The sequence below is a fragment of the Augochlora pura genome, chromosome 7 (assembly GCF_028453695.1).
Source record: "Augochlora pura isolate Apur16 chromosome 7, APUR_v2.2.1, whole genome shotgun sequence".
Classification (NCBI taxonomy): Eukaryota; Metazoa; Arthropoda; class Insecta; order Hymenoptera; family Halictidae; genus Augochlora; species Augochlora pura.
The window spans coordinates 26301665-26329105 of record NC_135778.1 but is presented as its reverse complement, the minus strand read 5'-3'; the positions used below and the strand labels follow the sequence as shown (position 1 = coordinate 26329105).

The 27441-nt window shown below is 44.2% G+C and overlaps 1 protein-coding gene across 1 annotated transcript in view; it reads right to left on the bottom strand.

Annotated features, from left to right (window-relative positions):
- Heph (polypyrimidine tract-binding protein 1 heph) overlaps positions 1 to 25839 on the bottom strand; it is a 504094-nt gene extending 478255 nt beyond the window's left edge. The window contains exon 1 of the mRNA XM_078187514.1: positions 24999 to 25839. The gene's annotated coding sequence lies outside the window, so the exon portion shown is untranslated. The remainder of the gene's footprint in view (positions 1 to 24998) is intronic.
- Positions 25840 to 27441: the final 1602 nt, after the last annotated feature.

Here is a 27441-nt window from a genome sequence, read left to right as displayed (position 1 = left end):
TCTTGTACCGCGTGTGGTTACGAATCGATAAGACGTTCTCGTCGCCGTGTCAACCCTTGTACGATTTTAACGCGGAATTGTTCAACCCACGGACGACGTTTCACTTTCGAAAAGGGTACTATCGACGACACTTATAACAATTCTGAGCTTTATTCAGCAATTGTTTTGCAAATATTTTCGATGACTTTTCTTACAAATTACTAGTCTTTCCGTTATTCTTGGTGTCATAGAAATTGATTTAATTGTTTATGAATTGAATAATTAAGTAACAGACTTAGCCACCGTCTTGTTAGGGTTAAAACAGCGTTTATTATGCGATAGGTGTAAGAATGAATTCTCAGAAAAATAATAGTCAATAAATTTGTAATTAGAAATGGACACTTTGGGAAGAGGATAAACGATTATGGGAGCCTCGCGTTAACAGCTATAAAAAGTGCAAATTATAAATAATCATAAAAGCTCAACATGGTAACCTCCTCTTCTTAAATTGTCTATTTTTGTATACAAGCTGGAAGGCAATTAAAGAGAGCCAAACATATGCGATATTGAACTGTATGCAGTATGTAGAATATAAAAGCGAGTTGCAAAATTCGAATAATCGTATCTGCCCTTTCAAAAGTGTCCTTTTTTTATAAGTCCAGAGTCAATTTGAGACTCTCGAATATTAGTATCTCCTCCTCCCAAATTGTCCAGTTTTGTTTCCAAACTAAGGCAATAAAGGAATCTACTGTATAAAAACGTATAATCGTTTCTCCTCTTCCCAAATTGTCCATGTTATTTAGAATCTCAGGAACAGTTAGAAAGAGTTTATTGTATAAAAACGAGCTTAATACTCGATTAACATATCTGCTCTTCCCAAACTGTTCAGTATTGTTCCCAAGCAGAGAGACAATAAGAGAGTATGCTGTATAAAAACGTATAATCGTATCTTCTCTTCCCAAATTGTCCACATTATTTAGAAATTCAGAGTCATTTAGAGAAAATTTACTGTACAGAAACGAGTCCAATGCTCGAACAAACGTATCTCTTCCATTTTTGCTTAGAAGCTGTAGGACAATTAGGAAGACTTTACTGTATATTGACGTCGCTGCCAATTAAGACTTCCGTGGCGCGGACTGGAAGTCCCTGCTAATTGCAGCTGCGATTGACGGTGCACGCGCGAACGTGTTTCTCGCAGTTTTCCGAAACTTGGTGCGGGGTTGGGTATCACGGATGCGTTCGAAGGAAAGTAGAAACGGGGATCGGATGAATCCGATAAAACCGTTCGGTTCGAGGCTGTATCGTCATTAGCATACGAACTGGATGACACAGCGGCGCGCCACAGTGACATCGGTGTGGTATTCCGTTTGATCTTCGCACGCAAATGTTTACGGACCCATTAGGACCCGGATTGTCTCCCGGCGGAACGCCGTTTCCCATCTATGATCATCCAATTCCTGGCGTCTCTCTATGGGAATACGTCGGACAAACAAAACCGCCTGCGGTCGATACGCAGCTCGTGATTTGATCAGTCAAAATCGTCAAATAACAATTATCGATCGTAGGGGGGGGGACGCCGGTCAATTCGCGCGCGCGGAGGAGCCAAGTGTACGCCGACCGCAGCCTGGAAAATTAGGTCAATTAATAATCCCCGGCGAATTGAAGCTAGCAGGGAAAATCCGCGGGCAGAGCCGGCCGACGGTTAATCACAACTTTTCTGGGGTTGTGCTTCGTTAATAACACTTCACGGATGAAGTTAACCCTGGAAACGCCGGCGAGAAGAGCTCTAAATGACCCATTTCAAATTCCCGGATTTGCTATCATTCGAGAGACAGAAATGCTTCCGCGGATATTTATTTACCGTGCTGCTGGCAAAACATTAATTTCGCGGATTTTAACGAAGTTTTGGGGACGCTGCTGTATTTTACTGTACAGTTTGCCGCTCGGCAAGTTCTGTGCGAACTCGTTGCAAGAAAATGGACAACGCAACGCGAGAGTAGAAATTCTTAGCTTTAAAATAAGATCAGGATCATTGTTGTGAGATCATTTTTTACGAAATTACAAAAACTTGAAAATCGACGATTTTTCGGAAATATGGAAATGTAAGAAGGGGTTTTACAGTGAGTTCAAATAGGGTATAAAAATATATTATGGTTAATAAAAGTAGAAACGTTAAGCTTTAAAATAAGCTAAAGATCATCGTTGTAAGATTATTCTTTACGAAATTGCAACAGCTTAAAAATCGACGATTATTGTCAAACCTATCAATTAATCAGAGGGATCTATAGTGAGTTGAAGTAGCGTGTTCATTTTTAGCATGGAAACGGATGATAAATACTAAAAGTAGAAGCTTTAAGCTTTGAAATAAGCTCGGCATCATCGTCGTACAATTATGTTTTACAAAATAGCAACAGTTTGAAAACCGACGATTTTCCCTGGAACCCGGGAATTTATGAGAAACATGAACATTCACTTGAAGTGGTGCACACATTTTTTGCATGAGACTAGATAACACTGAGAGAAAGTAGAAGCTCCAGGCTTTAAAATAAGCTCGATACCATTATCGTACGATCATGCTTTCCGAAAAAGCAACGGTTCGAAAATCGACGATATCGCGGAAATCCAAACACGCGAAATTGTGCGCATCGCTTCAACAATTCCATAATTATTACAACCAACAAACTGGGACGGGTACAATACAAATGTATATCGCAAATATTCGTTCTCTCGAATCTGAATTTTTCCAAAATTAACCTCGATACGATAGCTCTCGATCCCGTTTCATAACGAACAAAATTAAAACAAAGCGATTGCGCTCCGCAATTTTGCGTCGCGCAAATGTACGCGGATTTCGAGAGCTGGCTGGGTCGTGCCAAGCCTAAGAGCAACGTTAAAGTAACGGGAGCGTGGACGAAATTCGCCGGTTGATCAATGGATAACGAGCCCACCGATCCCGACAAAGGGATCCTTAATTGTCAGCGTAAGAAAGGCGGTCGTGCTCCCGTTTCAAAGTTCGGAAACATTGCGTTAATTCGCGGCGACGCTCGCGCGGCCGTTCTTCTGTCTTCGGCCGTAGGAAAAATCAACGGCGTGGTTCGGCATCCTCCCGGACAATACATTGCCGGCTTGTCCTGTTGACCCCCGCGCGCTGCTCCTAATTAACCCCCGCATAATGGAGCGTGAGAGGTGCATGGAGGTTAGGGGAAAGGTTCGCCGCGGAGACGACTGGCTTTGATATTTAATCGCGTTTAACGCAAGCGTCGAGCGGCCAGGTTGGTTTTAATTCTGTTTGTCTCGCAAAAGCGGGAATTTCCGGGGCCGGAGTTCCCCCGCAGGAATAGCGCAAAGGATTACGGGATTACGGTATTACCACATGAATGCTCGTACACGACCGCCCCTCCCTTCGACTTACTCCTTTTTATCCACAGCACACCCGCGACCCGACTTTCCTTTTGACGCCGGGTTTCAACTGATCTGCGCCTAATCACTCCATTCTTTCCCCGGAAATGTTGCTCTCTCTTTCTCCTTCTCCACTCTCACTCTTTCTCTTTCTCCTCTCTCTCTCTTTCTTCTCTCTATCTCTTTCTCTGCTCTTTCCCTTTCTCTCCCCTCTCGCTCTCTCCCACTTTATTCCTCTCGGCGAGGAAAGAATTACCGTCCGCTCGACTGACGTACTTTTTAATCTGCCGGCTACGGCGAAAATGAGCCAATTCCGGGGACCGGGTACGTCCTGACCAACTGTCTCGCTAATCCGGGGAGAGCGTCGTTAAACGTGTCCGCCGGCTCTTAGGATTCTCTAAGTCGTAGGTGGGACTGCAATTTAAAATATTTAGCACACTTTACTAGGTCCTCGCTTGACCCAGTCAAATAAGAAGTCAACTGTGACCCAAGCTGGACGTAATTGAACGCGTCTGAAGGATCTTAAGGCGTCTTTAGATAATCGACGGTGTTAAAAGTGGGACTTGAATTGAATGGCATGTATTGTGTATATATTGTGTAATTTATCTAGACGCTGTGATAAATGTGACTTGTAAAATAGAGTTTTCATATCAGAATTGGTTAGTTTTTGGTCAGAGATAACTTTTACAGCGGCACTGTAATTCTGTTGTAAAAGTTCATTTCGTATGTGCTTCATGAAAATTACGAGGGAGCATCTGTTCCCGAAGGGATAATTTAAAGTAAAAGGTAGAAGTTAGTGCTACTTTTTTCAAGTTTTTGAACATGATTTAACGAAATAGGAACGTAATGAATAACAATGGGAGGCAAGTCGCGATTTTTATGTACTTATTCACAGTTTTATAAGTTCTAATAAATATACCGAGGTTGGACAATTTTTTCCGTGAATTGATCCCATGTAGAATTAAAGGCTGAAGCCTCCCCTTTGAAATGACATCCCAAAATTTGATCTACGATTTTTTTTAGTCGTTTTATCGAGATTTGAAAGGACAGTATGTTCCAGGAGTTAAAATAGGGAGCAGCAAATCCTCCGTAAAAGAGAGTTCATATTTGAACTATTTTAACTTTGTGAAAAAAAATTCTACAACAATGAAACTTAGTTCATTTCAAAGGGTTAAGTCTCTATTTTAAGGACAAGTTCGTTGATTTTGAGGAAAAAATTTCTGCGCTGAAAAAAAATAATGGAATGTGAAAATGGTCACTTTTGACACTTTCGCAAACTCTGACATGTCTGCTTAGCTCAAAAGAGTTTTTTCTTCAATCGACATTATGTAGATTTAAAGACTAAAGTCTCGGCTTTGCAACGGGACCAAAATCATTGATCTACGATTTTTTATAGCCGTTTTATTGCACCTTGAACGACGATTGTGCCGTTTACGGTGTCGTTACGATGAATGATTTTATACTATCAAACATGGTTTCCGTTTTTAGTCCGTAAAACAGTTTTAAAAAATCGTAGATCAGGTTTCAAGATTTCGTTGGAAATACGAGATTTTTCAATCTTCAACTCCGTGTAAAATATTCCAGAGAAAAAATTTTGCAATGGTTTTACGCGCGTTTCACTTTATACCACTTTTTACGCAAAAAGGGTCTTCAGTTACTGCCACATTATGCGGAAGATTATATTAATACTATAATAATAACATAATAAAATTATCGAATAATATAATATACTAAAATATAATTACATTATAATATAATAAAATACAATTACATTATAACACAATATAATTATGATATAATTACATTAATAAGATAAATCCAAAAATTTCATAATTTCAGATGCAGTTAATAGCCATCACTCATCCAAATAATTTGTTAAATGGTCAAAAAATCCTGTACACATTCGTCTTCGGAATAACTATTAAAATACCAACAATAAAAATAATAAAAACCACGAATGAAATACCGCTGGGACCACTTAGACCCCAGGTTAGGCGCGGGTTCGGTAGCACCTGTTGTGTTGCACGCATCGTACCGCGGTCCGACAAAAACGAAATAAAAATACCGGCGACACCTACGCGGCAATGATCTAAATACCAAATGGGGGGGAGGCCGGCGATTTTTCAGCGGAATTACATTGAATATTTTTTATTCATTCCCGACGCCGGCGCGTTTTCATACGTGCAATTATACAAGCATCACACATTCATGACTCGCGTCCCGATTGTTCGCGTTCCCATCTCGGATTTGATGCACCATCAGTCTTGCGTTTCATTTGCCCCCGGTAATAATATATTTTAATGTATGCGCTGTTTACCATACGCTCATTCTTTTTTTTTTTCCACCGGAAAGTCCGCGACGCGTAAAAATCCCGCCGATTTTCCAGCGTATCCGCAGACGAAATCGGGCAAACAATTTGCACGGCGATCCGTTATGCGGCCTTGCGTCGGTCCCCGCGCATAATTCTCAAGTTTCTCCGACGCGGTCCCGGGGTCACGATGATAACTTCATTGCTCGCGGAATATCGTATTCCTTCGTTCTCCTCTCTTTTCCTCCCCCTTTTCTCGCCCCCCCCCCCCCCCCCCCCCCCCAGCCCCCTCCCGCCGCTTTGTCACGCAAATCGGCCCGAAAAATTCATGAGGCCGCATTCGGGCAACGCTTCTCTGCCCCCTTACGAGTTTTATCATGATCGCGTTTCCTACGCGTTCACCATTGTGCCGCGGAACAATGCGCGGCCATTATGCGCCGCTTTGCGCGTCTAATAGTCTTACATGTGACACCATGCCGTCGAATACATGTCGCATTGACAGGCAAATCGTTCCTCCGAACAGAAAATTCTGGTCGCGTGGAAATACATTCCCCGGTTTCATCGACTAGTAGCTTGCGCGCCTCGGACCAACTTCGCGCGCTACGCATTTAAAAAAACAATGCCGGAAACGTTGAACTATACTCTATAGAACGTGACAAACCGCATTCAAAAGTCTCCTTTCGTTCCGCCAGAAAAAAATTCCCGAAGACGGGCGAGTCATTGCTATAATCCTCACGTTCTTCAAATGTCATTTCCGACATTCGACTTTGACGTCGCGTATCTCATCATATCGTAGCGTCTTTTGCATTTAAAAAATACACAGGTAAACCTTGAACTATATGCCATGGAACGTGGTGAACCGTGGTCAGAAATATCTACCGGTTCTTTCGCGAAAAAATTGTCAAAGGCGCACCGTCCAGTTAAAGGGACCGAAACGCATAAATCCATTAAACGCGTGGCCGTCAGTGATCTAAGCTTCCGGCGATAAAATCGTCGATCCAGCGGACGAAAATAGGCGAGATAAAGTTGCCGTTTCGAGTTCTGGTCTAACACTCTAGCAAACAACGGCCGAAACCCTGCCACAAATCGGAATCACGGGAAACAGTTGGAATCTGGCTTAGCGGAACGGTAACGAGTAATAATCGGCGATTGTAAGTTGTTGGCGGGTTTCGAAAAAGCGGAACGGCATTGTTTAAGCCCGGGGTAAATCGCGCGGAAAAAAAAAGCCCGGCGAGCCACGGAATCTCGTTCGGGACTTGCGTCACCGATAAACTTTCATATTTTCCTAATCCCCCGCAGCACATAATTCCCAGCCACTGGGCCGGCCGCAATTAAAGTGAAACTGATGCGTAAGATCGCGCTCGGCATCCGCTCTCGAACAGGATTCCCGCGCAGAAAAATAACCGGCCGTGCCTAGGCGCCTCGTGCATTGATTAATTAGCGTTCCCGGAAGCATTGTGCATCCGTACGAATTCACATTTCGATGCACGACTCGCTAAACCGGTGGTACAGTACTCTGCAAAATTTCAATATCGACATGTTACGCCGCCAAAACTATCGATCTTCAAATAACTGTAACTCTGGATAAGAACATCTTTGAAAATGCAGCCTGTGCTTATTTTAAAGGGGAAGACGTCTACTCTTAAACCTGCTAATGTAAATTTTTTAAATAAAATTTTGTAATAAGATGCCGTTGCTAAACTTTAGCTATGCCATTTTATGTTCATCGCTTTTTCGAAGTTGAAAGTTGGTAAGTTCGAACAACCGTGCAGCGTTTGAAAAATTTTTTTGAGGACGATCTGGGCTTGGTCTGATAAAGTGAAGTATCCTCTTTCTAATGACGTATTGTAAACGGTATGCGATTTTCTTCCGCGACTTTATCTTATCTTGAATAACAGGTGTGCCGTCGATACTGCTGTAACACTGGCAACGGAAAGGTGCGGTTTTCTGTAGCATTCTTTAACAAAGATTAAACTTTTGAAAAATCTACATAGAATTGTGCGCAAGTAGACACTTCGCCCTTAAAATAAGGATAAGAAAACCGCTGTACGATTATTTGTCAAAGAGTTACGGGAGTTGAAATATCGACGACTCTTGAGCGAACCGCTCCTATTTTCCGCAGCTGATCCCGGCATTCCTCGGAACTTTTAACAATCCGACCGGAACGTTAACACGGTTTCAAAACAATTCGACGGAATTAAAAATACCGGGACAAAGGGGAGGCAACGAGCAAGGAACGATGGGAATACGATAAGGATAAACGAAATTATAAAAGGATCCTCGCGTTCCTCCACCGTTCTCTCCCCCCCCCCCCCCCCCCCCCCCCCCTCCAGTTCTGGTTCGTTCTCTGTTTGCCTTTCGGGCTCCGGTCGTTTGAAAAAAAACAATGAGTTTCACTCATTAAGAATCGCAGTGCTGTAAGTTAGTTTGCTTAATCGAGGTCCAAAGTTCCTTAATGCAGGGGGAACATCTTCGGCAAAGGCGGCCATTCATTTTTCATGCTTCGCCTCGTCGACCCGACGTTGTTCAACAGACTGCTTCTAACCCGGTGCTCCACGTTCGATTTTTTAACCGGAAAACCACGGACGATAATTCCACGGGACCTTGGCGAACCTTTTCACGGAAGTCTTCGCGACGTTTACGAATTTTCTGATGGTGCGGAAATCAAAATTGTACTTTTCATGGACCGCGAAAGAAAACAGAGTCCTCGAAGGAAACCTGTCCGAGTAAACACGATATGCCAAGATCGTACCGTCGGATTAACTTGAAACTCGCTGTGTAGCTTGGGAACCTGAACTATTATTATTACTTTAGAATGAGAAATCGGTCATTTGACCGTAGAGCATATTTAGTGTTAAAGACACTGTTTCATTACTTTGAATACAACAAAGACATTAAAAAAAGAGAGAGAAATATCTATACAGCTTTTTTGTCTCACAAATAATATATATATAATTTTTAGTTTGCATAAAAATCTGCAGTCTAGCAACAATTGTGCCGTATATTCAGAAACAATATTCGCTAAAACATGAATAAATATCAATGCACGACGAACAAGGTCCAGCAACGATTTATTTCTTCAGAGAACATCCCACTCCGCTTGCAACAACAATCTCTATTATCATTAGAAGGAAAGCTAACAAATTAAAAAATGTCGTTGCTTCGAGTACCACCGCGAGAGCTGTATTTTCGCTATCGATTTTCCATCGGATCCAGAGATCCACTCCGTATTTACTTAAACGCCATTACAGAGTCGAAAAAAGACATAGCAGTTGAAAATGAAAAAAGACAAAAAAAAGCGGGATGGAATAGGCCGGGAGCGTGTGCGAGCGGGCACGTGATACGGGTGGAGCGAGGGAATTAGCATTTTAATCGCTTATCCGGCGAGTGACGAGGCGGGTTGTTCGACGGTCCAGTGGCTGCGCGTCGCGTCACGGGCCGTCGTCGCCGTCGTCGCCTAAACGCGAACGAGCCCCGTGGAATGTCTTCGGAGAGGCGATGACAAAGTCGATATTAGCCGGTGGTGCTAACCCCGCCTAGCGCCGCCGCCGTCTCGAGCAATGCCGGAGACAGTCTAACGAGGCTCCGCTCCTCGTTTGCATACTCATTCGTTCCCTCCTTGTTTTTAATTCAGCTGGTCTAGGGCCCGCGCGTGCACCGTGTAATCACCTAGTTTTACACGGCGCTGCCACCGCTCGGTCAGATGAGTTAGAAACTCTTCTGTCCGGGCGGGAACTTCGACGAAGTTAATACGCCGGAACCGTCAAAGGAGGGAGGCCGCGAAATTCTGGCGAAAACGCGGCACACGTTCGGCTAATTTGAAAAGTTTTTAATTCCGCGCCCTTGGGTATCGCCGGATACGGATGCGATGATGTCTGAATCCTATTTCCTTCTTCCTGATTAGAAACCGAACCAGTCGGGGACTGCGAAGAAAGAAGATTTGGGATCTGTTGAGTACAGATGGTATCGAGTACTACTTAATCATTCGAGGTCTAAAGAATTGGTTAAAAGCTCTATGGAGCCCATTAATTATTCGAATCCATGATGGAAGGTCTTTTAGTTCAGGGTTTCATGAAGTTGATTTCTTCGTTTGGTTTCATTTGGTACACAGGATTCGTAATTGGAGGTCCAAGTCTATAGTCCAGAAAGTCCACAGTCCATGAAGTAAGTCCATAACATAAGTCCACAGTCTACGAAGTAAGTCCATAATCTATGAACTAAGTCCACAGTCTATGAAGTAGGTTCATAGTTCTAGAAATAAGTCCACAGTCCATGACATAAATCCATTATCTATGACATAAATCTACAGTCTATGACATAAATCCACAGTCTACGAAGTAAATCCACAGCCTATGAAGTAAATCCACAGTCTATGAAGTAAGTTCACAGTCTATAAACTAAGTTCACAGTTTATAAACTAAGTCCACAGTCTACGAGGTAGGTCCATAATCCTAGACATAAGTCGACAATCCATAATATAAGTCCACAGTTCATGACATAAGTCCACAGTCCACCACATAAGTCCACAGTCGATGACATAAATCCCCAGTCAATAAAGTAAGTAACAGTTTACGAAGTACGTCCACAGTCTATAATATAAATCCACAATCCTAGACATAAGTCAACAGATCATGAAGTCCACAGCCCACGAAGCCCCCAGTCCATAAAATCCACGGTCCATGAAGTCCACAATCTATAAAACCCGTAGCCAATAAAGTCAACAGTCCAATAAGCGAATCCACAATCCAATAATCAAGTCAACAGTCCAATAAGCAAATCCATAATTCAATAATCAAGTCCACAGTGCAATAAGCAAATTCACAGTCCACAAAGTCAACATCCCATAAAGACCAGTCCCTACAATCCACAGTCAAAAACCCACGGCCCCTTCGCTCTAACGTCAGTAGTTCAAAGCAGCCCAGTCAGTCCACTTTGGAATCCCTTGGACTTACCCAGTGGTTTTCCAAAGGCCGTCGAACCGGCTACGCCCGACCCAGATTCCCAGGGAGTGTACAGTGGCGTAGAAAAATGTCGGATACCGGCAACGTGTCCGAATAATTGAAAAACTCTAGTACCCGGCTTGCTCGATCGGTCGGGCTCGCGGAGCGCCACCGATCTCATTAATTCTCATCAACGGCGAATCGAGGGTTCTCGCTACGACCAAGAAAAGAAGGCGGATAAGAGTCGCGGCGGCGGGGGGGAGGGGCAAAGGGTGGCGGTGTTCGGCGCGGAGGGAACGGAAAATTCAGCGGGGCTTTCCCATTAGTTGGTTTGATGAGAAATCAACCGAAGGAAATCAAAATCGAGCCAAGAAGACGGCGCGGGGTCGGCGCATCAAACCGATTTGCAAGCGTGTAGCCCTCCCTACCCTGGACCGTCTCGTTTCCGTCGGGACGAGCTAAGATTCGATTCTGATAAATCGATTGCTGGAGTGTCTCAGCGTTGGTCCCAAATCGCGAAAACCTGGTCAATAATTTTTAACCTTAATGACAAGAAATGCAGAGGAAGACGACAAAAGCTCGCTATTCTTTCGATTTTCGAGGTTTCCTTCCTATTATTTGATATAAAGACAGAAGTTCCGAATTATTCTTTAAATATTTTAGGTCAATAGGATCTGAATACGTCATCATCAATCGCGTTATATTTAACATAACAATGTTCGCTAGCAGTATCACTAGCATAGAAAGTTATATTTATTTTATTCGTCGTATTAAAAATGTCCTATACTGTTACAAAACATGACAAAATGTCGTCAAAAAATCTGTAAATTCATTAAATAAATACAATGTTACGTGTTACAATTTTATATAATTATATTCATCAAACTAATCGTTCTTCACGCGAAATACAAAGTCGTACCTAGTTTAATGTCAGCTCAAGAAACTCCGACCTAACCATCGTTATTAAAAAAAAAAACTAATTTAATCACAGGTAGAAGAGTGACAATGTTTTTCTACACGCTATTAGAACGTCGATAAAATATCCCAAACGTCGACAAAATCGAACCAGCGAGAAAATTTATTTTTCGAAGATGTGACCACGTCTCGACATGGGCATGACCGCGTTATGACCGACAAACGGATTTCTGAAATTTCCCTGTGTAATTTCGGCATCGCGCCGGACGGGGGTACACAGAAATAAATTGTGGGATCAACTGCATCGCGAAGAAATTCGCTTTCGTATCCCGGGTTCGACTGGCTGCCGAAAGAAGGAAATATAAGAAAAATTCAATACCCTGCCCGCCGTATTTTGTACAAACACGGCCCCCGCCGCCGCCGCCGGGTTCTCTGGCAACCGGCTGAATTCATCCCGAAACCAGCACACGGGTGCCCGCGCTCTCAGCCACTAGCCGGGCCAAAGAATCAGACATCGGCGTGTGTGGGGCGACCGATCGGCAGATTTATTATTTGCGGACGATTTGTCATTTGCGCGTCGCCTTCGAGTGGCCCTTTGTGTGCATTTAGGATCGAGATATCGGCGCCTCGCGTCGCGCTGTTCGAGGTATTGCTTTCACCGGGGCGAGAGCAAAAACCCACCACCCGCCGGAGAGCGAGCGATTTTCGGGATACACGGTTGAATTCCAAGCAGATGGAAACGTATCGCGAGCCAGAAATTTGATTCGCGGAGGGAAGCTAAGCTGTCAGCCGGCATAAATATTTGCGGAGCAATACGGGACTCCGCGGAATAGCATTTTCATTTCTACCTCAATTATTTCTTACGGCGAGCATCCCATGGTTCGCGAATGCTACAAAGATTGCAATGAGTTCGCGCGGCTGCAGCAGCTAGAAACCACCGACACGACTAGCAAAGCGCAACGTCATTGGTAAAAGACAGAGCTCGCAGATTGTAGCGCTCAGCTAGATGGCTGCTGCTAATAGCTTACCGATGTACGTCACCGTTTCCTTGACAACTAAGAGAGCGGCGGGAGCCCGGCATATTCGCCTGCTTGGTCAGTGTACGTCTATGAAACGATAGATCCATAGAGTCCATGAATCCTGTGCTTTGGATAATAATCGTACCAAAAGAAATTGGGAATATATATCTTCAAAATTCGAATATCAAGCGGTGCAGGTTCTGAGGATCCACGATTCATGGAGTCCTGGAGATCTGAAGATCAACAGAGAGTCTAAGAGAGTCCGTAGAGTCCAAGTTCTGCAGATTCACGGTCCGTTAAATCCATGTGTTAGTAGACCACGCGAACGCGGGTTCAAAAGGCTTGAAATTCAATTTTCTGAATTCGTAGGGTCCAAGATCCAATCTCCCGAATGCATGGAATTCAAAATTCTATTTCTTCAGTCGTAAGAGTCCAAGATTCTGCCCCTTGAGTCTTAAGAATTCAAAATCCTACTTACACAGTATTAAGAGTTCAAAATTCTGTCTCCTAAGTCACCAGAGTTCAAACTGCTGTTTTCTGACTGTTAAAAGTCCGAGATCCTTTCTCCTAACTCATAAGAATACAAAATCCTGTACCCTAATTCTCGCAAGAGTCCATGATCCTGTCCTCTAGACTCTCAAAAATCGAAAATCCTGTCCTCTAGACTCTCAAAAATCGAAGATCCTGTCCTCTTGACTTCCAACAGTCCAAAATCCTATTTCCTTACTCTTAAAGATCCTGTCTTCTGCCTCTCAAGAGTTCAAGATCCTATTTCCTGAATCTCAAACTTCGAAACCTCGTCATCTGCATATTAAATAGTCCAAGTTTCTATTTTCAGACTCCACCGAGCCCAAAATTCAATCTTCCAAGTCTCAAGCATCCAAAATTCTATCTCCTGACCCTCAAGAGCCCAAGGACCGGTCTCCAACTCTACAAAGTCGAAGCTTCAGCCTGGCAAGTCCACAGAGGTCCACTCTGCTTACTCAAAAAATTTCGTAGATCCAATCTGCCGAATCCAAAGACCCTAAAATTCCGTCCCCAAAATTCTAAGAGTGCGATACACCTTTCTGGTCCACAAACTCCAAAGCCCCTGTACTGCAAAGATTCAAAAGACCTCAAGCCCAGACGTCCATGGCGTTTATGACGCGGACGGGGCCGAGGCGGAGCCGGCATAGCCGGGTCACGTGACTCGTGAAATCTTGATGGACCGTTTCGCGAAAGTGAATGAAGAGGAATGAAGAGGCTGACAATGGAGGGTTTAGCGGAGCCGGTTAGACAGAGCTTACCGCATCACGGGCAACCGTGGATATGTGTCATGGGACACCGTGTGTCAGTTTTAATTAGCGGCCACCGGCATCGATGTCAGGAAGCCATCAAACACGGGCCAGCGGCGCGTTGCGGTCGCTAATAAAATTCCAGAGGCGCCGGCCGGCATCGGGCATTTGCTCAGACGTGAAATCACGGCACAACCGTCAGCCGGTACATTATTCATGTTCAATCTTAGATCACTGGAGTAGCTGGGCGCAATGGTAGATCCTCTCACCGGCCGTTACGCGGGATTTATGTGGCTGAAACGATGCCGGCTTATCTCGCGGCGGCCCGCGCAAATGATTCCGTGTTAAATTAACGCGCTATCGCGATCTTATTGATCCCGCGGCCGCGAGTCACGTAATCCACGATCCTCCGCGGACATCTGGCTCGCGGTGTTTTCCACCTTTAAAACCAGTTCAAACGCGATTCGGCGAGCCTGGGGGATCGGAATTAACGGCGAATCAATTTTCAAACGTACGCTGCCGCTGTCACGCAAAAAAAAAGTCCGATAAGGGCCGCGCTACACCCAAGTTTCGCATACGTTAGAACGCCACGCATCGATAACGAAGCGATATGGGCTGCAGCCACCGCATGCGGGCCGCACACACACACACACACACACCGTTCCATGGAAATCGCCCAAACGATACGAGCAGTTTGATCTAGCTCCCCGAAAGCTCGGTAAATAAGAACCTGGCTAGCACATCGTCCACCTGGACCTCATCTCCAGTCTCCAAACCCTACGATATTTTTGGTTATTTCTATATTTTCTTGATGGTAGTAGATAGAACAGTAAATACATAGAACAGCTTTTATCATCAGATTTAGGGCTGCTATAATTATTCTCACACTGAACCAGCTGGGAGACATTTTACATTTTCTTTGTCGAACTGAGGGACAATGTGGGAGGCATTGCTGAAATTTGACACATTAAGGTCGACGGAATTTAATTAATCCATTAATTATCACAATAACCATTTGGGGATTTTGGAAGTTTATGTATAATATTCTATATCAGTCGATATTGTTTATAGTAGGTGGTGTGTACTTCGTGTTTCGTTTCGTTTTAACAAGTAAATAAATTTGGAAATCTCCTTTAAGTTGGATGCGACTAGATTATCATATTCGGAGCATGGCAGTTATAGTCTGGTTTTATACTATAATTACATACCATACATAAATATGTAATTTAAAATATATAAAATAATTTGTACAATTAAAAAGACTTTTCTTTCATCGCTTTTTCTTCATGCAACAGATCATTTTTTAAGCAAAACATAATTTGAATATAACTATAATATCAAAATATATTATAATATTTAATCAAAAATTAAATAAAGGATTGACAGTTAATGGATTAAACTGAATTTAGCATTTTGATGGCTGCAATGCTTCAACTGAACAGTCTAGTTAATCTAGATAGCAGTAGGTTGATCTTACTATGATCTCCAGAGAACTAATCCCAGTAAAAACATAACTAAATGTGCCAATGTTTATACTAGTGCCACAGTGAAGTCCCTCGGTTCGTTTTCTAGACAAGAATTTAGGCGATCGTGTAGCGCCAACGACGATCTCCAGCGCTTTTTGTATATTAAAAATCATCGTTCCGAAAAGATGCATCGACAAAACGGTCCGCTTTCATGGCTGTCCGGATCAAAAAAAAAAAAACAAATAACGTCACTACGCCGGGACAGCGACGGTCGAATCGTTTTAAAACGCCGCGGACCATGTCCGTACAGTCGGCCAACAATTTTCCAATTTCGCATTTGTCCGGCGCGGCGATTCGCGCGCAGGTCGCCAGGTAACGGATGCCGGTCGTAACTTCGGGCCTGAGTTACGGAATCATCGAAATAATTCGATTACAAAAAGCTCCGGCGGAAGGGGTGTCGGGAAGCTTTTTACGGCGACAATTCATTGTCGCGGCGAACAGAAAAAAAAATCGATAGGCACGATGTTCGAACGGTGTTTTTGGCCCGCAACGCGCCGGTTATTCCACAGGGCCTCGCAATCGACGGCTCGTTTCTTGTCGCGGCGCTGTCCGAGCGGTAATCGGTGCCAGAAATTCGTATGCACCCGCGAGTACGGCGAGTCACGTGATTATAATTTCGGGCTGTCATGCCTGATGTTTGTGAACGTTCGCCTGCGCATGATGGAATCAAGTCGAAATCTCTCTGTATGCGGTCGGTCTCCATGCGCCGTTCGACATTTATACGAATGCCGGGACGGGATAGAAATGAAGCACGCGACGGCACTGCAGCGGATTTCGCTGCGAGCGTGGGACGTTCTTTATGGAAATCAATGCCGGGTCTCTGGCGAACAGAACGGCGCACCTGCGGAGCACGGGTCTGGCAAGACCCGAGAATACGGTAGCCGATACATTGTTCGTTGCAAAGATGAGATTTCAACCTTTAATCCCAACTAAAGTTGATTTTGGAAAAGATATTATTTCAAGTTTGTAGATATTTTTGAATTTGCAACATTGTCAAGAGATAGTATTTTCAATTTGGAGTGGGTTCTACGGCGCAAACACTTCTGTACAAGAAACAATGCAGGTGCTTTCAAAGTAGAAACTTCACCCTTGAAAATGAGTTATGGTGCATTGCCGTACGATTTTCTTACACGTAATTATAGTAGTTCAAATATCAATACTTTTTTACTCGAGATGCACCATGCTTTCTGCTAATGCTACCAGTAAACCTTTCATTGAAAGTTCAATAAAATTATTTCAAAAGATCGTAGAACAGTATTTAAAGGCTCGGTGAAAAGTTAAGATTTCAACCTTTAATTCCATGGAGGTTTAATTCACATAACTAAATTCTTTCCATTCTGCAGAGTTTTTGTAAGTTTGTAAAACATTGAAGACTCAGTTACCCAGAAATAGCAGACGGAAATGACTTTTAATTATTAAAAAGTTATATAGCAATCATGGGTTTATCGTACTAAAATATATCCTCTGGCAGTGCCAATGACAACTAAGCGAGTCTCCATTAGCCAAATTGCTTAACCCTATAACAACGCCCTCCATTTTTCAGTATAACTGACATCGTAGATTTGTGAGTGACTGAAAATAAAATCTAAATAATTAAAACAATATTTACTGTTTCGAAAATGTAAAATATGAAGCACGACACAAATTGGAAGAACAATATGATGCTCCTAAAAATGTAGGGACCCTGAGAACGTGTTAAACAAGCAGAATACCGTACGCAATGCATAAACAATCCACCCAATGACGTTCCCAAGACTGTTCGAACAATGCACGACCGCACAAGCTAGTTTCAGATGTCTCCCACAGCAGCGCATCAGAGAAAATGAGACACATTAGGACACCTAGCGACTCGAAACGTAAATAGCACGAACAGTTCGAGGAAGTATCGCGTACCGGCGGTCCTTGCGCCGCGAGCCTCATCAGCGCTTAATGAAAAGTGTTGGGACAACATTCCGGATCAAGCTGGACACTTGATTTTTGATTACAGGAACGCGGTGCCGGGCAGAAAGGGTGACCGGTGACAATGGCGCGAAAGCGAGAGAGACGAGGCGACGCGACGTACGTTTCCATGGCATGAATGCTTGGTAATTGCTACTAGAGGGACATCGTGCTTCATGCCAGGGAATCCCTGCATCTCTTCATCCTCTCTGGCCGGCGCTTCGCGTCCCGCGTGCCCCACCTTGTTACCGTATTCCTGTCGCGGTCGGCCCATCTCTCTCTCTCTCTCTCTCTCTCTCTCTCTGCTGTCCCTCTCTCCGCCTTTCTCTCTCACGCCCTTTCTCATCGACAAAATTGGCCCCGAAGCTCCGGATGGGTGCATTACCAATGCATCGCTGCGCATCCGTCGATTGAACTTTTTGATGCAGCCTCGAAACCGGCCACGTCCCCCATCGTCGTTCAGCATTTATATCGATGAATACGATGCCCCGTGTGCCAACGTGCAGTGACTCGTGTCAATCGCGTTGCATTGATCTTTCCCGCCCCCGCCTCCCGGCGCCACCCATCGCCGGCCCGAACCCCGGCCCTTTTTTTCCGCTGGCCAGCCCAGGGATGGCCATCGCAATTTTTCGGGCTAGGAGGCCGTTTCTTTTATTCCGTCGCTGAGCGGGGAGACGGCCGCGAGGCGAGAACGAGCCGCTTCAATGGCAAAATAAAAAGCTGGGAACACATCGATCGCTTTAAGTGCTCGCCGCGCGAAATGGACGTCGACAATGGGCCACGGGCGAAAATTGCCGCGAACGGAACGACGGATCACCATTTCGCCGGAATCGCTGACGAAAGAAGCCACGAGGTGTCAATCACCGCGACGATGACTTTTCGTCTCGCGGATCTACGCGCCGCGTGTTTCACAAGCGGCGGGCACAATGCATCGAACGTTATCGCATTCAAAGACGCGGAATCGTAGGGCGCTCGCGAATCGGATCGCGCGAATCTGGTCATTTCCGAGAATCGTCCCTTTCAGCGGCAGCTAGGCGCGCGTCGCGATCGATGCCGCCGCGGCCATTCAAACGCAATATCGAGCACGAAGATAGGCGGCCTGCTGCCGTCTGCATTCAGCCGCCGCATTTATCAACCGGCCGGCATCATTACCCACTACCGCGCATTCAACGAAGTTAGGCGTGCCTCGTCCTCTGTGACTGCCAGCCCCCGTGAATGTGATTTCGACAAGCGCGGAAAGCGCCGCCGACGAGCGAGGCAATTTTTACGATGTCGCCCCGAGGATACCAAGACGCGGAATTTTGGGAAAAAGTGTCGGACGGCTGTGAAATTTTGTCTAAAAGTCTTTCTTGTAATGAATTGGGTCGTACGTTGAGGATGCATTTCTTGACAAAAAGATTGGTCATTTAAACGCCTCTAGAGTGGTTGGATAATTTTGATCGCGAATCAGTTTCACATGGATTTGCAGACTGAAATCTTGTCTTTCTAACGACTCCCTGCAAAATTGATCGACGATTTTTTTAGCTGTTTTATGAGCCATAAACGAGGACCATGCGCGATTGAATGAAATCATATACTGTATTTCACGTAACTTCACAGTCGACGGTACAGTCACCGTTTATAGTGCAATAAAACTGCAAGAAAAAATCGTAGATCGATATTCTTGGGCCCGTTGAAAATCTGAGACTTCAGTCTATAAATCTGTGTTAGGTTTGTACCTGGAAAAGAATTTTTTAAACTTTTTAGACATTTTTGAATATGTGAAACTATCACAATTTATCATATTTAATTTCTCATCAATTCTTCCATTCTAAATTTTTCTTTCAAAAAACATCCTAGATGCTTTTAATGTGGAGACTTCACCCTTTAAAACGGGCTAAGTTTCATCAGTATACGTTTTTTCTACACAAAATCACAGAAGTTCAAAGATGAACATTTCCTTACTAAAGATTTCCTGAACCCTACTCTAACACTGACGATACAGCGTTCATTCAAAGCCAAATAAATTGACTAACAAAAATCGCATATCAAATTTTGTTATATCGATAAAAAGAGAAAGCTTCGACCTTCATATCTGTGTAAAATAGATTCTTGAAAAAAAAATTTTTAATCTTATAGACAGTTTTGGATATGCTAGATTTCCAAAAATTAATATACTCACTGTCTCATCAAATCCTATATACAAAAATTTTCTTCCAAAAAACATATTAGGTACGTTCGAAGTAGAAACTTCACCCGTTAAAATGGACTAAGTTTCATCAGTATACGATTTTTCTACACAAAGTAGCAGCAGTTAAAAAATGAACCTTTCTTTACCGAAGACTTCCTGAACCCTATTACCTTACCCTAACCTAACACTGACAGCACACGGTTCGTTCAAAGCTTGAATAAAACATGTAAAAAGATCGCAGATCAAATTTGATCGTACCATTAAAAGGAAAAAGCCTCTATCTACAAACCCATATAAAACAGATAGCTGAAAAAAAATCTCCCGTCACATCCGTAAACAACCGCGTGTTCCGACGGTAACTCCGCGGATGAGCCCGAAGGTAATGCGTTAAAGATCGGCCACACTTCGGCCCAGTTCGGTGACGTATCGATCAGCGAGCCGGCCTCGAGCATCACCTGGCGGTGAGAATTCGTCTCGGTCGCATATGTCGGCGTCTTAAACGCTGGTCCGTGTAACAGCGGCCGGAACGATGTCTCCTAATTGTCCTATTATCGTTCCATACAGGGTGGATTCGACTCTGGTCGGTTGTCGGGTTCGCCGAGATCTATTGGAAGTACAGCGACGCGCGTAACTATCACAGGCGTCGCATTAAGTAGCTGCACGCGGCCCGCCAATAAATCTCTGCCCCTCCCGCGGCCCGATGGGCGTCTCGGACAGACGGCCGCTAGCGCCGGTTCCATACGCTGGCTCGCCTTATTGCATATCTGCCGGACCGATGAAGTGGCGAAATCTAATTTCGTTTCTGGGATCGCCTCCGATGCGAGCGAATATAGACATCTTCGGCTAGAGTTATGGATGCCTCGTCTCGGGAATAATTGTGAAATGAACATGGAAATAGGGTGGGCACCGGGTGCCAACTGTCTTGTTACTGGGTTACTCCCCGCGATTTACGGCGCCCCCCGGACATACCGCAGCGGCTGACAAAAAGCGAGCCCCGTTATTTTTGCGTCGAACAACTGGACGCAGCGAATTCGAGGTTCGCGGGCTCTGTCAATTGTCCAAGCGTTCCGATTTATTCGGGGAAGGGTGGCTAATGAAGGATTAGGCGTAATTGAATCTTGGCTGGCCGCGTCGACGTTCTCGGGCGCCGCTGCGCAATTCTGAGACTGAGATTTCTCTGATATCGAAATTGGTTGGCATCGCGGCAACCCAAGTCGCGTTTTACTGTTTGTTAGTAACAAAGAAAGTTATTTAATGTGTTTGATTGCAATTGTATTGGGTTATTCAGAAAGTCGTTTCGTTTTGTTACTGATTTAACTGTATCGTTATTATTATATACTTAGACAGCTGACTGTTCAAAGCTCGTTTACCAAAAGGTTGATTCTGTGTTTTGTTTCTGGTGTCGCATTAAGTATGAAGATGAAAGCGGTATTTTCGACATGTTTGACTTCTTATTGCCGAAAAGATGATGCTGTTCAAAAGTAATTTTATAGCGTAAAAGCTGCGTTGACAGGTGTCAGCGCCAAAAAGTGATTCAGCTTAAAATAATTTCAATTTTTTAATAGTAAGTAAAAGGCGACTGAGTGATTTATTATCTAGTGATTTTAGTCAATATGCATTGACCACTTTGTCCTGTATCATTTCACCATCTTTCTGCTAACTATGAAATCCCATGTTAGTAGAAGTCGAATCCTGTATTCGGTAAAATATTGAATCGTTTTTCAGAAATGGAATATATAAAGAACAGATAAACGAAATATATAAAGAAATGACTGGTATAAATATATACGTATATAAAGACCATTTTCAACACTACAATATCCGCACGTGTCTCGGGCATGTCGTCGAGTCATCTCTGTCACACGCCTAATCTCCCTCGCATTCGCGTTGGCTTAAGGCCCATCCAGAAATCTTGACCATTGTTCGCATTGCGATCAAAGCAACATATTGTTCACCAACACGCGCATTCCAACACCGACCAGATGTATCGTTAGGATAATCCCGAGTTAAATTAATTCAACGTAACCTTATAATTCGCCACTAAATACTCGATTAGATTCCACGATGGAAAAACGGCCATTAGTTGGTTGGCCATTATATAGTTGGCCATCGTAGCTTAGAGGCTAGTAACATCCGGAAGGCTGACTGTGTAAAGAGGAGCGACGATTAGCGTACTCGTGGATAGGACGAACGTGGTAAGTGGGAAAAATTATCCACGAACGATAGACGTACGGTGCGTTATCAAATTCGCAGGTTTGACGTGACCGTGGGTTGATAAAGAACACCTGTTCCGGGCGGAGTAGTTACCGCATGCGTCAAAATACCGACCGGAAAGTCAAACCCACGTGAAACGCGACGTCCCCACCGAACGTTTGAACTTCTGTCGATCGGGTTGTGCTTCGGCGTACCCCGCGAAGAGACCCCGCCAATTCACCGATCCGTTTCGATCGTGATCCAGGCCGATTGACAAAAATCCACGGCGAGGTTCCCGCTTCGAGCATCGGAGTAAACCCTCTGGCAAGTACTCGCAAGATAAATGTTGTCAACTGCATCGTGGCTCCGAATAGTCTGCTAAAAGGCAGCGCTGCCTTTATTCACCCTTCGCACTCGGAGCCTTTTCAAGTCTAAATCGAAAATAGTTTTTCCTGACGGATAGTATATTCCCATTTTAGTATACATATTATAGTTCGTATAGTATATTGTAGTGTATACTGTAGTATGATGTTAGTATACCGTAGTATGTGTTATAGTGAATTCTATAGTATGCTATTAGTGCACTATACGGTATTATATGTACTATAGCACGCTATTAGAATACTATAATTTAGTATAGTATAAATTCTAGTATATTATACTGTTCTATACTATACTACTGTACTGTACTAAGCTGTACTGTGATAATATTGTAATATGTGCTATTTGTACAGTATAGTGTACTATAGTATACTATTAAGATGCTGTATATTATATGTATATTATAGTATACCGTATAGTATTAATGTACTATATATTATTAGTATACGATAGTACACTATATCTTATAGTATATATTATTTGTATACTATAGTATGCTATATATCATATTATATATTATGTGTATACTATAGTATACTATATATTATGCTATACACCCTATATTGGTATACTATTAGCATATTACATTCAGTACACACAACATTATATTCGCAATAATGTGACTAATAAAACGACTATATCTGCAACAGTCACTCAACTAAAAAGAACCTTAACAACATCAAAACGATATTGGAACGCGATGCAACAATTTTCAATGCTGCCTTGGAATTCGAGTGCGAAGAGTTGAATCAGCGAGTTAGAGCAACGATATTCGCTCTATTTCTCTCTTTCTCTCTCTGTCTCTCTCCCTCCTTCTCAAATAAATCAGTGACCCATTGCCCGTCCGGACAATAAAAATGTCCTCGCACTACAAATTGCAACGTTAGTCTCGTGCGACGATACACCAGAGATAAGATTAGTTAAGTCAACAACGACTCAACAAAGTAATTACATACGAGATAGCGGCCGAGTGGTACGGAAAGTTAATTCCGGCTGCGTTATCGCCGCCGCATCCTCGGCAGGGACGCAAAAGAGAAGAAGGTAGAGAGAACACAGAGACATTCGGAATTTTCAGATGGTGAGTCACCTAACATCCGAAATACCAAGCTTTGTTCACGGTGACGCGTGACAGCGGCACGAGGAAGAAATTGTTTGCTGCAGACATTCGGGTGATCGTTGTGACAAGGGTGTCGAGGTCACGTGGCACGACGTTTTAAGGTCAATAATTTGTTGAACCGTGTTGGTGTATTTCGGTCGGTGTGACGCTGTCGATCTAGTCCAGTCGAAGCCAAGAGTAGGTTGCAGTGGGTCGAAGTTCGGGACGATCTCCAGAGGAATTGATACTGAAAAAGCGTAACTAGACGTGTCAGGATAATGTTCGTGATTTCGGCACTGTAGCCGAGTCCGGTGATTGTTGGGTAAGTCACTCTACCTTGAGTAAAAGTGGATATCCAGCGAAGCGGAGTACCCAGCTGAAGTACTTGGTAGCTAAGTACTATATGCGAGGTACTCGACGATAGAGGCGTGACTATCGATGTAGTTATTAATAACTATCGATAACATCGTTATGCTGGTGATAATTCGGAATATTATATCGTTAAGATATTGTTAATTGAAAGTGTTGCCAATATTACAAATTGTTATTAGTTTAACAGAGTTCCAAAGGGTCTGAGGATATTAGACTAAGGACTGTAAGAGTTAAGATCATTTGTATAAATATAAATATTCTGGGACCAAAGCTCAAAATCTAGATTAATTTATTCATTAGTTCAGACTTTATTAAAACGTTTTGTAATGATCGAAATGTGCACTGTTTTACGTATATAATAAATAATTCACAATACTTGAAGTATGCATTACGCTGAAATTATGCGATCAATCCCTTTATTTACCTGAATGCTGGTTTAACGATATATTAACGAAAGTAACAATATAAATCGTTTAGAATCTAGAACATCTGTCGTTAAAAATTCGCAATCTATTATGCAAGGCAACTGTTCGAATGTAACGGAGCTTCAGTATCATAAATTGTGTTACATTTGTACACAAAACTTGCACATACTAATTCTAGTATAATCACTAGACTACGAATCTAAATGCAAAATAAAAATAGTTTCAGTTAATCGCAAGAAACACATATTAATTAAGAACATCTTTCTTCCTTTAACAATTGTAACACGCTAAAAATAAAGTGACCATCAAATTTCCTAACAATCTAACAATTTTACAACCAACTTACTAATTTGTATCACGAATCCACAAAATCCGCGGACCACAATCGTGATTAATTACAAACAATTACCAGCCTTATCAACATTGATCCAATATCGACAATCGATAGTCACATCCCTGTAAAAAGTAGTAGTGCCATAGCCAGCGATCGAACCATAAGTCCACAGAACAATTCCGTACGAATCCTCTCCCAAGCGAAGCTCGCGGGGGAACCATCGAGGAAAGCGTTGGTCTCGTTAGTAACGAACAGCTACGAGAGAACGAGCGTAGGGGACGCGTAGGGTCGCGCCGGTTCGACGGGCTCGTCACGTGGCCACCGTCACGCAGAAGCAGAGAAAAGCGTAGAGAGGGGGGAAGGGGGCGAGGGTTCGCGATCGCGCACGTGTTACGTGCGTGTGCGGGAGCGGAGAGACACGGGGCGTAGAAGAAGAAGTAGAAGAAGATGAAGAAGAAGAAGAAGAGGGCAGACGGCCTAGCAATGTGGCTGAAGAAAGAAAAAGCGATGCTCTTTCCCTCGTTTTCCCGTGGGCCTGTGCACGACGCCGCAGATCGATGCCCCTCTCCCACGAAGTTCCCCACTTTCACGAAGCCCCTCTCCTCGCGAGCAGACCCCCACCTACGCGGCGGAGTAGTCTCTCTCTAGGCACTAGGCCTTTCCCTTTCTTCGGAGCGCGAACACACACGAGCTAGCGACCCGGACGCGCAGCATGTGCAAGCTACTCACCCGTTCATCCTGATGGTAGATCTCCACGTTGACGGCTGTCCCCTAGCAGTTCGGATAAGCGAACTCTCCCGCGGTCCACGTAAGCCGGCACGCGCGCACGGCCGTGCAGGCACCGTTTTACACGCGATCTCAGCGACGACACGAGGTAGCACCGAAAACAACAGGTTGCATGTGACGGCGGCGCGGCGCGGCGGCACAAATATGGCGGCGGAAAAATCGACGGCTACACCCGGCGCGACGGGTGCCCGCGACCGATCCCTCGCTCGGGTTCGCGACGAGGATAATGTTCCCTTTCGGCGGCCTGACGTCCGCGTTCCTGGCCGACCCTGAGCCTGTCTTTGCCCTGCCGGGAGGAACCTTTTCACTCAGTCCAGACACGTCTGTTGTGCAGTGTGTCCCTGTACCTGCACTCCCTCCCACACCCGCGCTGTCCTCTTCGCTCGCTAGCTGGCTCTGCCTCTCTTGTCACTCCGGCTAGCCTGTCTCTTAGGGACCACCGTTGCCACCAGATTGCCTCCTTTTTCACGGCTTGCCTCTTTGCGGAGTTTGCGGCGTCCAAGTAGCCACCGCCGCACCCGAGTTGCTGCAAACTCGGTCTGCCGTCGCCGTCACCGCCTCGATCGACGTAAACGTTCGAAACGATGCGGACTGCGGGTGGTCTACACACGCGATCCTACCCTTGGAGCTGGCGAGAACCCGGGCCCTGGATCATCCGTCGAACCCGTCGTGACCGTGAACACCGTGACGATCAGGATCAGAGAGCACGCTTTCGGGAACACGGGTCATCCACACCAATTCTCGCACGCACACACGCCGTATCGTCGTCACCAGCGACAGTAGACACGCGCTGCCACTTTTGGCCCGTGGAATTCCAAGAGATAGATATGCACCGTGTGACAGCGCGGCACGAGCAGCCTGGCGGCATCTCGCGCATCCACTCGGGACTAAATCAGCCCCGGCTGATTCATTCAATTTAATCACGGACCAGGCGGACGGGTAGACCAATCGCCATATGGGGCTTCCTGGCGCACGATCTGAAATACCAACCACGCGGAATGTCTGCGCTTGGTACGCGCCCTCTAAATAAATGGGACTGGAGGCTAGGGAACTACGATAGTTTGTAGAAAATGATACTAATCGTGAAATTCTAGATTAATATAGCACACGCGAGAGTCCTATCATTGCCACAGTAAAGCAAATATGGTAGGACCCATAAAGGACCCCATGGTAAGACCCACGATGCAGTAGACGACGAGTCTCGCGAACTATCTTATGATGATGGCTGTAAAAGATTTCATGATAAAGCCTACGATAAAATTCACGAATAATTCCAAATTCCAAGATAAGGCCCAGAAAGTGTCCTTTGGAAGGACCCAGGTTTATCAGAATGGTTCTATTCGAACGCATCTACCTTACCAACATGACAGGAATAAGCGTTCGTAGGTACGGTTGGTCGCGACACTAAAATGATGATGACCCTGATAGCGAAATCTTCCTGGACTCATTTTTCTCGTAACTAAAACCACTAAAAAACACCAGCCGCCAATTTGGATAAAAAGAAATCTGATAAAATATTTGACTCACAACGTAAAAAAATACTACGCCATCTCGCAGTCGCTTGAGAAATCGATGTAACATGCACACGAATTTTAAGCGGTGCATACAGCTTCTGCAAAATGTGCGTTGGTATTTAATCAATGTTAACGTAACGAAAGGGAATTTTCTTTCGTGAGAAGATTATAAATTCGAATTAGGTTTTGGAGTTTTAAAAATTCCATGTCTTGTTAGTCCAATTTATAATTTTATTTAAAATCATAAATTGTTTAATAGACTGAATTTTTCACTTACACGTTAATGTTGTATCGTCGACGAATAACGAGACTTTTGTCGGAAATGGTATGTGTGACTTTTATATTTGATGAGATTATAGTAATGGCTATGAGGGAACCACCTACAGCACGGATCCTTGGGCGACTCCATTTTGGATGTCCAATTGATCTCAGAGAATTCCATCCAGCCGGACCATCCTTGAACCTCCGCATCCACATATGCTCCTAGTCCGCTGAACGTTTCTGTTTCTTTCAGAGCCACTGAAGCGGCAAATCTTCTTTCCCCAACAAGCCTACGAACTTGTAACGACCAAACGAGCCAGATCAGCTTCGTCCGGTAAAACACCAACAAAGGAACATCGACCGTACCTGGTCTGCAGATGTTTTACCGGAGTCTCGCTACATTTTCAGAAAACATGTCAAAAGTCACGTACATACCGTATAGCCATAAAACTACGCTCCCAACAAATGTATTTAAGCAGCAAAACCCGAAATAAAGCTCTCAGAATTTTTGCCACAGTCAACCGGACTAGACCTGCGTTTGTCTTTATTCACCTATCCGACCGAGTATCTACGGAACGCGATCGTGTTAGAGTGCGAAGTTGTTTAAAATC